Source organism: Topomyia yanbarensis, chromosome 3, assembly GCF_030247195.1.
Source record: "Topomyia yanbarensis strain Yona2022 chromosome 3, ASM3024719v1, whole genome shotgun sequence".
NCBI classification, from domain to species: domain Eukaryota; kingdom Metazoa; phylum Arthropoda; class Insecta; order Diptera; family Culicidae; genus Topomyia; species Topomyia yanbarensis.
Genome location: NC_080672.1, coordinates 376,937,117 through 376,949,739, shown reverse-complemented (window position 1 = coordinate 376,949,739; position 12,623 = coordinate 376,937,117). Strand labels below are relative to the sequence as shown.

At 38.0% G+C, this 12,623-nt stretch overlaps 1 protein-coding gene across 3 annotated transcripts in view; it reads left to right on the top strand.

Moving 5' to 3' along the window:
* The window catches only part of LOC131693311 (uncharacterized), a 903,090-nt gene that overhangs the window by 50,633 nt on the left and 839,834 nt on the right, over nt 1-12,623 (top strand). The window lies entirely within an intron of this gene.

Here is a 12,623-nt window from a genome sequence, read left to right as displayed (position 1 = left end):
TGTATCATCGTCATCGTGATCGACAAATTCGGGTATGGAATCAGGAATCGGTAGCGACTGGCTCAAATGGCACTTTCTCCACGTTGATCGGAGATTTGTGCCTTGCCATGATTTGTCTATTCAGCATTTGATAGGAAGGATTGGGGGAGTTGTAAGGTTAGGGATAAGGAAAATAACGACACAGAGAACATAGAAAAAACGGAACTATTTTTCACTCCCAAGGGAATAAAAGATATTGCGCGTTGAGCGGATGTATCAACATCCCCGTAGGGATATTGGGATAACAGAACAACAACACACCCGAAGATATATTGTCATTCAAATACGGGTTAAACTATAGCTCTTTACGACACTGGATTAGGAACAGTGTTATTGTTCCTTGAGTTTCAACTCTCTGTTCATAGCTTCATCTATGTATGGAGAATCAAAAACCCGGATACGCCATTACATTACCAGTACCATCTTTTCGCATGGGTACACTGGGCCAGGGCCAGGGGCCCCGGGCTTTTAGGGGCCCCCAACTTAGGGTGAATTAGAATCATTCTGAAGGCTTTGTTAAAAAAAAGTAGCATTCAATTGTTTGCAACTCTATGGCGTGTGGGTAATAATGGATCAGTTGCTCGTATTCGCACATTACACCTTAACCCATGTACCATGTCACATTTTAAGAGCATCAGCCAATCAAACGAAGTTATGGTAGCGGCAGGAAACGAGGTACTGCATGACTAGGATGGTATTGGACCAATTCAAACGTCAGCCCAACATTTCGATCCAAACAATGAACAATGAAATGTTTTCTACAACATATAGAAAGTTCGAAAGACACCAACCAGGAGCGGCAACCAACAAGGTGGCAAAATTTTTACAAGAAAGCTGTACAGAAAGTGGAATAGAAAGATGTCGAAATTCGGCACACAATCCTTGTTTGGCAAGCGATCCGCGCACGCGGCAAATTTTCATTTCTTCATTACATCAGGGATTGTACACTTAAATTTTTTCTGCCGCATCTCAGCTTTTTTCGCATCTTTTGCCGAAATCTCAACAGCTGAGATCTCAGTAAACAATTTTTTGAGATCTCAGTAAAAGTGACGTTTGATAGCTGATACTCGCAAAATATTTCACCGAACATCAGCAAACAAATCTCACTTTGCTGAGATTTCAGTTTGCAAATTTGCTGACTACACAGCTGTTGGAAAATTGCTGATGCGAATCCAGTGTGTGTGAATGGATAAATCTACATGATAACCTCTAAAAATGAATCCTGGTCTTCTTTAGGTCTCAATATACTTTCGCGGTCACCTTAGGCATTCTCCAATATGCCGTCGTAATGTGGTACAGTACCAGTTATGTTATTTTTGTACGACAATCCGTCCTATCAAAAATATTTTAGGACGTCAGAATCAGGAATCAGAATATATTGGAAAAAATGGAACGTATTCCGTAGGTAGTCGAGGATTTGTGCAGCATGCATTCGATGTGTTTCCTATTTCGACTGGTATTGAAATGATGTTTTTAAATTCAATTTTTTATTCATTTATGCTTGAGTTTACATTTTATATAATATTTCAGTCTAAGTGATATAGCATATGATTGTCGTCTTTGATGAGCTTCGTTGGTAGATGGTTGCATCTCTGATTATGAATGATCTCCTAAAAGTTGTGGTAACGAATTATTAAAATGAATTGTGTTGCTCATATTAATTGGTTCGAGTAATTTCGATGTTTTGCTATGTTTATTTGTTTAAGTAACAATGAAGGTATTGAATATTTGCACTTTCGAAAGGTGAAAGAGCTAATTATTGTTATTATTTTTTCCTTTGGTCTTTTTCTGTACTAAGTGCCTATCACCGACACCAGAGACTTGCCACTTAACTACTAGCGCCGTCTTTGAGATACTAATTCGTTAAATATGAAAATACTAATATTGCTTATAATGTACTTGTTTGCTATCTTCGCTTCTCAGAACCGTTTACTACAAAAGAAAGCACAAACCTTCTGTCAGAAAATGTAACTAAAATCTACTTCACCAACAATTTTTGCAGGAAGAGACACTATTTCAAAGAATCTTTCTATTTCTGCGGTGAAAATGCGAATATCTAAAATGGATGAACCTCTAATCGCACAATTTGATTTGACATAAAATCAATTTGTTTCAATGGCTGCAATATTCAATATTGTCATCTGTAAATGTAGTTGAATCATGATTGAAAAAATGTGGCTTTTTATAAAGCTGGCAATTGACTTTATCGAGCTGCATCATATCAGGAACAGTAAGAAATTGAGAAAATTATACGAATCAATGTAACTTTTGTAAATAGTCGTCATCTATTAACAAATAGGATTTTATTTGCTAAATATTGCTAAATATTTTTCCTAAATTGTCATAGTGTAAGGACAATTAGTGAATGAATCGTCGACATTGTAGTGTTGACGTTTAACCCGCCTTACTCCATCATCCTTCATTATTGACGGAGGCACTCTTCAGTTTCAAACATCGTCTTAGACTTAGATCAATGAAGGTCAGATTATATCGTATGGGGAACAAATAACGCAACTCTATATGCAGCTCACCTGAGTTCGAACTCCCACAACCGCATGTAGTGTGTTAGGACATTTGCCAATTTCGGTCAAATTGTTCAGAAATGCTAATATCTTTTTAAGATCTATCAAAATTATCTTCCGTTTTTCGACCGTACCTGGACAATTACAATGATGGAAACATAAATTTTTTTCTCCGTATAATTTGATTTCTATAGTATTTTGAATACTTTCACATAGTTAAATAAATCTCAAAGTGGTGTTGATGGTTCCCTGATGCTGGAGATCATTTTTAGATCATCCTACTCTACAGCAATTTATACCTGTTGAATTATAGGGACCCCTCAGTTAAGTTGTACCCAGGGGCCCCGAGTGCTCTTAAGACGGCTCTGTGCATTACGGTAGGATAGTTACTATCAAATAACATGATGTTCCATAAGCGGATTCACAAAGATCACACGAATAATACTCAGCACGCTGAATAGCAGGCATGTGATAATTAAGTTTGCAATTTCCAGTGAGTGTCCTGACTGGAATATTGAAATTGTGCATGGAAAAAAGCAGCAAATTCTTTGACATTTTCGGACTCATATCCGGTAGAAAAGTATTTGTTTGAACGCAAGTTTGATAGCTACGCAAATGGTTAGTATGTTCGGATGCAGCCCAAGAGCGAATCTTCTGCTTCATCCAATTCATCGACAGTGGTTCCAAACTCAGTCGCAGCACCAGCTCTAGCCAATTCGTCCGCCCATTCATTTCCAGTAATACCAGAATGACCAGGTAACCATAGCAGATAAATAGCATATGAAAGGCTAAGTTCTTCGATTTGAGTTCGATATGCGATTACTAATTTCGATCTCGAATCTGCCGAACTAAGTGCTTTCAGGGCAGCCTGACTGTCAGAGCAAAAATAGATTCTTTTACCGAAAATTCCTTATTGAAGTGCTGATTGTGCGCCACACAGAATCGCAAAAATTTCTGCTTGGAATACGGTACAGTATCTACCAAGTGAATGAGATTGGTTTAATCTCATTTCATGACAATAGACACCGGCACCGGCTCGGCCCTCCAATAAAGAACCGTCAGTATAACAAACTACGTATTCTTCAAGTTGTCGTTCCATCCAGCCAGACAGCCATTCTATGTGAGGAGGAATTCTTACAGTGGAAGTTTTAAAAGGAAAACTACATGTGATCGTGAAGTCACAGGGGGAAAGTATTTATTCATCCAAGTTATGAGTTTAGTTGTACGATCTAGTGGACTACTGTTTCAGAGCCCAGTAACCTTAAGACGGTATGCACAAAAAATCGCTTCTTGTTTCAGAAACACATAGTGGTTTTATGTTCAAGCGTGCCTCTAGATCAGTAGTAGGTGTTGTCGAGAACGCAGCAGTCATCGCCATCGAGACCATCCTGTGAAGATGGTGTAACTTTGATTGGATTGTCATGACATCTCTCTTCTGCCCACAAACAAGGCCATTCGCCAGTATTGGTCTAACAATTCATGTATAGATCCATTGAATGTATTTGGGTTTGAGTCCCCAAGATTTATCGAAAGCTCGTCTACATTGGCCGAAGACCTTGCAAGCTTTCTTGATTCTGAAATCGATGTGAGCTTTCTAATTATGTTTTGAGTTAAGAATTATCCGAATGTACTTAACTTGATCTGCGACTATAATTTCAGAATTAAATAACTGCAAAGGACGAACTCTGGTTGTAATCCTTCGTTGCGTGAAAAGCACCATTGATGTTTTATTTGATAGTCCATCATGACCTTTGCTCAACAACACATAAGGCTTGTTGCATCAAATTAAAAAGTGTGTTAATGCAAATTCCGGTGATCATTAAATGATAATCATCGGCGAAACCATATATCGGAAATCGTAGCCCAATAAGTTGCTTCAACAAGCCATCGGCGACAAGGTTCCATAGAAGTGGTGACAGCACACCACCTTGATGACATCCGCAGACACTCAGTTTTCTTATCTCTACTTGTCTTAACGATGAGAACAGATGTCGGTTGCTAAGCATTGCGTGTATCCAGTTCGTGATATATGAAGGTACTCCATAATCTCGTGCTATTTCTAGAATGGATTCGATAGACACGTTGAACGAAAAATCCGAGCACTCCAAATCACGACCGAATGTATTCTCCAGGTTCCTTATACGCACAACACACACGTGGAAACATATAGCGTGTTACATTCGAATGTACAGTTGGGTGATTGTTTCCTGAATATTTTTAGTTTACTGATTTTCGTAATTTAACTTCGCATTATTGTGATATTCTTGATATCACTATCGGCTTTGTCATGCGCTGACTGACACCTTTTAAATACAAGGTGGCAACTAAAAAATTCTTGTCACATTTATTAGAATTGGAATGCATTATGAAGGGCACATATGCGGCATTCAATTGATGTTTTGTGGTGAGCATCTGTTTACTCCGACACATTTCCTCCTACCTGGCCCTGCAGTACAAAGCATAACACGCCAGTACTATTACACCGAGAATTCTTTGCAAATTTACAGTCTTTAATACCGTTACCACAACCACAAATATTTTTCAAATTTGTGGCAACTGTTCAGGTAATCTTGATAGCGGAAAATACCGCGTCAAGTATCTCAAAATAAACAGCCAGCATTGTTATTGAGGACGCTCACTTTCGTAATCCGTAAGGGCAAGAAACAAAAAAATAAATCAGATGTTCGCGAACATGAAGGTAGCAACCACGATTAGGAAACGGGAGAGTACGAGATAGGAATGTACGATCCCCAATACGCAGCTGCTGATGAAAAAAATATTTCTCATCATTCTCAGCCCGCAATGACTAGTCGCTCGCTCGAGAACTATCGATACTGGTTTTATTATTTGTATTATTTACATCATGGAAATGTATAAAAGATTAAAGGTTCCGTTTAGCTAAAGCATTAAATCGAATTCAATAAACCAATTATATAATAAAGAAGTAGAAGAAGTTTTATAGAAGACTGAATACTAAAATGCTCCAAAAATGAGCACTATCCAATATCCAGAAAAATGTCTGAATTTTGCTAGTAATTGCCATATTTAGCAAAATTCAGACATTTTTCTGGATATTGACCAGAAATAAGTTTGTTATTTCAATGACAAGTTGTTGGATTGTGTACAATTTGAATTTCTGTATTAGTTCAGTAGGTATTGAGACTCAATTTCATTTTTATATGAGGCGCACTAACACACTGTTATTCCGAAAAATCCGACGTGATCTTTTTAACAAGCATACAATAAACAATAAAAACGTATAAAAGTAAACATGGTTTACAGAGATGCTCATTTACCCACACGAATTGAATAGATTTGAATATTACTAACTTTACTGATACGCAGAATTGTATACAATAGCAATCTGATGTCAAATGCCGATAAATCACATATTAGTCAAGCAATCACAATTAACTTAAAATTGCAATCAGCAGCAGCATTTTAGTCACTTTCTATGGTTGACAATTAATATTCATGCACGTTTGAAAACGACGTGACAGCGAACAGACATCTAAAGGCAATCACTGAGAGCAACTAAAATGATGTGACTGGTTGAATCTAAAAGTCAACCCAGCTAGGATTATCGTATCAATTTCATGTCTCTAGTATGTGACAGTCTCTCGTTCTTTTTTGGTAGATGTGGAATACAATGAGAGAGATGATCTGGAATCACGAAGAAAAAAGAGAATAAATGAATCAATCGGAATCGACAAAGATCATCTCTTCAATCTTTTTCCATAGGACTGTTTCGAAAGTGCGCTCTGATCCTCTTTTCTCGATTTGAATAAAACGATATCTCTTCTAATCTAAAAGTGGACAAAATCAGGAGCAAATTATTTTTATTTAAAAAGCTAACTAATTACTGAGTAGATTAGTGTCAATATGATTGATAAATAAATTGACGAATTGACTTAGAAAGTGTAGCTGAAATCATCATAGCAAATCCAACTGCCAAAAGTTTCTAGTTCCTGGCCATACAAACTTGCTTACCGTTCAGGCTAGAGCCTTATTGTCTCTTGCTGTATGCAGAAGCCGTCTCCACTTCACTCGGTCCATTGCTGATTGTTGTCAGACTCGCAGTCTTCGAAGGGTCCGTAGGTCGTCCTCTATCTGGTCGATCCACCGTGCTCGCTGTGCGCCCCGTCCTCTTGTTCCTGGAGGGTCGCCCTCAAGAACCATCTTCACCGGGTCATCGTACGACATTCTTACAGCCCACCGCAAACGTCTTATTTTTTGCGGTATGCGCGGTGGATGGTTCTTCCAGCAGCTGATGCAACTCATGGTTCATTTGCCTGCACCACGTTCCGTCTTCCATCTGCACACCACCATAGATGGTACGCTGCACCTTTCGTTCGAAAACTCCAAGGGCGCGTTGGTCCTCCACGAGCAGAGTCCAGGTCTCGTGGCCGTAGAGGACCACCGGTCTAATCAGCGTTTTGTAGATAATCAACTTCGTGCGGCGTCGAATTTTGTTCGACCGGAACGTCTTCCGGAACGTCCGGGAACGTCCAAAGTAGGCACGATTTCCCGCCAAGATCCGTCTCTGAATTTTTCTGCTGGTATCATTGTCGGCGGTTACCAGTGATCCCAAATACACGAATTCGTCGACCATCTCGATTTCGTCACCGTCAATCCGAACTCGGGATGGGACGTTCACATTGCCGTCTCTAGAACCTCTTCCTCTCATGTATTTTGTCTTCGAAACGTTGATGGCAAGTCCAATTCTGCTGGCTTCAGCTTTCAGTCTGATGTACGTTTCCGATACCACCTCAAAGTTCCGTGCCATTATGTCAATGTCGTCGGCGAAGCCAAAAAGCCATACAAACTGCCGCTGGTAATTTTTTTTTGCAAAAGATTGACAGGAATCGGATGAAGTAATTTAAAAACATTCATATCTAAAGAAAGTCTCTTTAGCAAAGGGGAAGTAAGTGTGACCTGTTCTCTTTCATATTTATTGTTTCTAGTTACATTGGTGGTGTCATCAATGAAATCAGTCTGTGATATTTTTAATTCGTAAGATCAGTGATATAAAAAGTATAAATTAAAAAAAAAAGATTTATTGAAGCATCTGAATATTTAAATAGACAAATGAATAGTTGTTTTAACTTGTATGACAATATTGTCGAACATATTGTGTGAAAGTATACAGAAGTCTTGAATGTGAAAAAGCAAAGCATAACCTTGATAGTTTCGTAGCGGAACTTGACCTTCTGTTACGACAGACTTCGCAACAGATTCTCAATCTGCAAGACAATTGCAGAGCTAGTGCTATGATGCTACTGATCGCTAAGAATCCGTCCTGGCTTTAACTCGAACATACGACGAATGACTTATGAGGCCATCACCTTAGCTTCTGATCCACCAGAACGGGGCCAGTTTTGAATACAGCTTCATTTAAGCTTAAAATATTATTAAACTGAGCAAATTCGCGTGATACCACAGACATGGAAATAGTTGCAAGACGCCAGAGTAAGAAAATAGAAGTTGAACTGTTTCTCAGCATCTACAAATCGCCTGCCAGATCAGAAGATTTAAAGCAAATTTCGACATTATCTTTGTTCGAACATGTTCTGGGTATGTTTCTACTCATTTTGATTTAGCGTCTTACACACCTTGTAAAGGTGTATTCTGAATAACTTATGTTTTCTAGCACAATCAGGGGTTTTCATATTCGGTTAGCTCCTAAATACAACTCTTGAATATTTATTGTTGTTACTAGAGTAAATTGAAACTTGTAAATAAGTAATGAACTCACATCGTGGCTATGGGCCTGAACGAGATAAAATTTATTACACTTTGTTACTGTTTGTTCTGATCTGATACATACCCATAAAGATTTCTATTGACTTCAATACCACTCTGGCCTTCATCGTGTTGCATGCTCTGCCGATATCGTTTCGCTCGCTTATCTAATGCTCCTTGGAACGTCTCGACCACACGGGATACTTTTCTATGTGCGATTCGGAGCTGTTTACCGCTCCACCCAAGAGAGTCATTTGGATTTTCGAAGTGATTGCGCAAAATATACTTGTGCATTTATTGCTTATTCTGAAGCCATCATGGTAACCCCTCGACCGAATCCAATGCATCTCTGCCGATGAAAATGTTACGCTATAAACTAATTTTAGTCCCAATTCTGGCATTTTATCTCACATTCAAAACAAAGGTTAGAAACAATTGAGTGTGCTAATTTGTTTATAGAATATACTATTTAGTGAATATGATTTATTCCGTTCACCAGTAAGTATTACCGCTAAAAATACGTACACCTAAGGGGATTTGTATCCCCTTAATGAAGGTAAATGAAATTAAGGGCCGGCGATTTCCAAGCAGATCTCTCTACGTTGTTTTAATAATATCAGTACCCCCAGCACGACCGAGTTTTACCGCTATTCAACTTCAATTGCTAGGCCGAAAAAGGGTAGACCGAGTAGAAACGCATATACCTATCCATATACCTACACATAGTTTGATAGCATTGTTTCCAAAACGGAAAGCTTCCATTCTCGTTCGAACAAACTCGGTACCGAATAGGATACATGCCCGTTTGTTGGGTGCGGATTCACATACGTCGACAGCTATCGAGACACATGTTTGAGAACAACACAGACATCGATGAAAATTTCCAATACTTTTGCGGCTACTCGGTATAGCGGTAGCTGCTGCTAATACGATAAGGTTCCGGTTTGAATGGAGTCTGTTGAGGCAAACCACAATTGATAAGGATTCTGCATTTTGTTACCCACCCCATCCTTTGTGGGTGGGAAAGTTTCAAACAGCTGGTTTGTTATGTGTGTGTATATGGGGGGATTTGTGTCACAGGTCTCATAGTCGATCATTCAAAGACTTCATCTTGCGATAAAGTTCATTTCGATTATTTACCTGATGGATTCCCGCCAGGCATGTCCATAATCGGTTGTTCGTGGATACGCAAATTGATGTAAATATGGAGATGGTATGATTTCTAACTGGATTTGCATGAATTACCTAAACGAGTTTAGCCAGTACCACTTGTTTTGCTTACGTAATTGAAGCATTCCGTCATATTGCTATATCCGTGCCCATAATTGAAATTGTTTATTCATAATACAAATGGTAAGTTGATTGAGGTACTGTTCGATGGTAAAACATCGAGATACTTACAAGGTGAAGAAAATAATACAGCTTAAATATTGTTTTATGAAATTAGTGGGGAGGGAATAAGATATTCTCGGTGCACAGGAATATTGTTTTCAAACACTTTTTTAGTTGACCGAACTTAACACAACTTTTCCTTGTTTGGATACAGTGCTAATTTGGGTACTAGTTTAGATACATTATCTAACTCGGTCCTAAGTTGGTACTAGTTACGATGATTCCAAAAAAAGTTGATTTGAGTTTTAAAATTCTAGTTTTACTTCTGAGAAATGCTTCATAGACTGACTCAAAAGTTATTTTTTTATTAGATTAAGGGGGTCCTCTTTTGATTTTTTTTTTTCAAAAATTGGTTTTTTATTTTATAAATCGAAAGCTGAAAGTGTTTAGCTCCGTCGCTACACCGATTTGAACGGACTTATGTCCTGACCGTTGACGGACGCTCAGAAACAAGTTCGCCGCACACACCAAAAATAATGAAATTTAAACGACATGTAAATCAATACGAATGTAAGCATACAAAGATGGAATCAAAAATTTGATTGAAAATTACGTTTAAATAAATTGGAGTATAAAACAGCATACAATTTGACACTTTCAATCGTGTAATATTACATGTCATTCATTTTACAGCAGTATTCGAGTAAAAATACATTGAGGTGCATTGGTTTTCCGTTTAAAGAAGCTGTAATTTACAATGCACATGTAAAATTATAATAAAATTCGATGAAGAAAGCACGACAAGTCGTGTGTATTTATGGTGGAACTTAATTTTACATTTATATTCATGCTCCAAATATGTGCATGATAATAAACTTAAAATTACAAAATATTTTTTTCTGTGCTCGCTATAAAACAAGTTACTATACCGACCGTAGGTAACTCTGCTAGTCCACATTAAATCTATATTCTTATATTTAAAGTTTCATTGATGATAATAAATATTTAACTTTTTTAGTCCGTCATATTGGATTCGCTATTTTAAATTTGTCAAATTTGGCCTCAAATTCGTATTCAGCGACCCCAAAGTCCCATATATACCTTTCATACAAATTGATAAATATTTTACCTTTTAAGTTTGCCATATTGGATCCGCCATTTTGAATTTTTCAAATGGAATCTAAAATTCATGTTTAGTGACCTTATAAACCTGTGAATTCACTTATTCTTAGACAAATAGAACGAGTAACTTAAATTGTACACCAAAAACTGTTTTCAAACTTTGACACGCGTTTTATCGAAACAAGTTTTTTCGAATCTGCGGGCATTCTCGTTTTTGAGCCATTCAACCAATCAACTTCGCGTTTTGCCCATCTAAAAGAAGACAACTTTCTCCGGCGCTGTAACCTACAAAATCGCAATATTTTGATTTTTTACAGCCGGCCAAAGTGGAAAAAACATGCGAAACAACGACACTTCATTTTCAAGTGGCCGCCATCTTGTTTCTATAACGATTTTTTCATGATTTTTAGGTTGGGGTGCCTCTATGGAATGTAATCTTCAAGATTCTTTTCTTTTTGGTTTTCTGCTTGTAGACGACCTGTATCGTGCCCGCAGATGAGGTCGGTTTTCAAAACACCTTTTGTTGGAGCCACCATTTTGGATGCCATTTTTAACACCTCACACTCGAAAATTTTGAATTCATAGATGAAACCTTAATAAACATTTTGCAGAATAGTACACATGGCTAAGTAATTTTAATTCTTCAAAAAAATTAGGTACTTTTTGCAAATTTGTATAAGAGGATCACCATAAAAACCATTTGCCAGATTGAATGATAGATTCCCTTTGAAAATATTTAAGATATAGCAGGAACGCTCTTCATTGTTTACTTTTTACTCTTCACTCTTCATTTGTCACGCTTCACTCTTCTCTCTTCCCTATTCGCACTTCACTCTTCACTTTTTACTTTTCACTCTTCACCTTCACTCTTCATTTTTCACTCTTCACTGTTCACTCTTCACTTTTCACGTTTCACTGTTCACTCTTCTTACTTCATTCTTCACTCTTGACCACTCACTCTTCACCATTCACTCTTCACTTTTTACTCTTCACTCTTCACTCTTCACTCCTCACTCGTCACTCGCAGGCTTGTTATTTGCTCACACAATGAGCCACAAAGAGCGAAATACACTGATTGAAAATAGAGCAGCACAAAAACACTGCGATGTGCAGAACGACCGCACAAAGAGCCACTTTTTTGTGCCTCCCCTATCTGGAAAGCAGGTAAGAAGGCGAATCAAACTACAATTCAGATAAAGTTTGACCGGAAGAACGTTCTAAAAATGTTTTTTGTTTGCCTTCTCTACTTACGTGCGCGTGGGACCAAGATACACACTAAAGAGCCTCTTTATATCTACTCTTTGTGGCGTGCAGCCATGGAGTAGAATACACGTGTGGAAGCAACACGCATCGGAGTGAAGAGGTTTATTGTGAAAGAGAAGAGCGGTGGTTCGCATGAAAAGTGCAAAGAGCGTTTGTTTTTTTTCTCTTTATTTGCTCCTAGGTGCATAACATTTCTGGTCACTCGTCACTCTTCACTCTTTATTCTTCGTTCTAAATTCTTAATTCTTAATTCTTCATTCATTCTCCATTCTTCACTCTTCATTCTTCACTCTTCACTCTTCACTTTTCACTCTTCACTTTTCACTCTTCACTCTTCACTCTTCACTCTTCATTCTTCACTCTTCACTCTTCACTCTTCACTCTTCACTCTTCACTCTTCACACTTCACTCTTCACTCTTCACTCTTCACTCTTCACTCTTCACTCTTCACTCTTCACTCTTCACTCTTCACTCTTCACTCTTCACTCTTCACTCTTCACTCTTCACTCTTCACTCTTCACTCTTCACTCTTCACTCTTCACTCTTCACTCTTCACTCTTCACTCTTCACTCTTCACTCTTCACTCTTCACTCTTCACTCTTC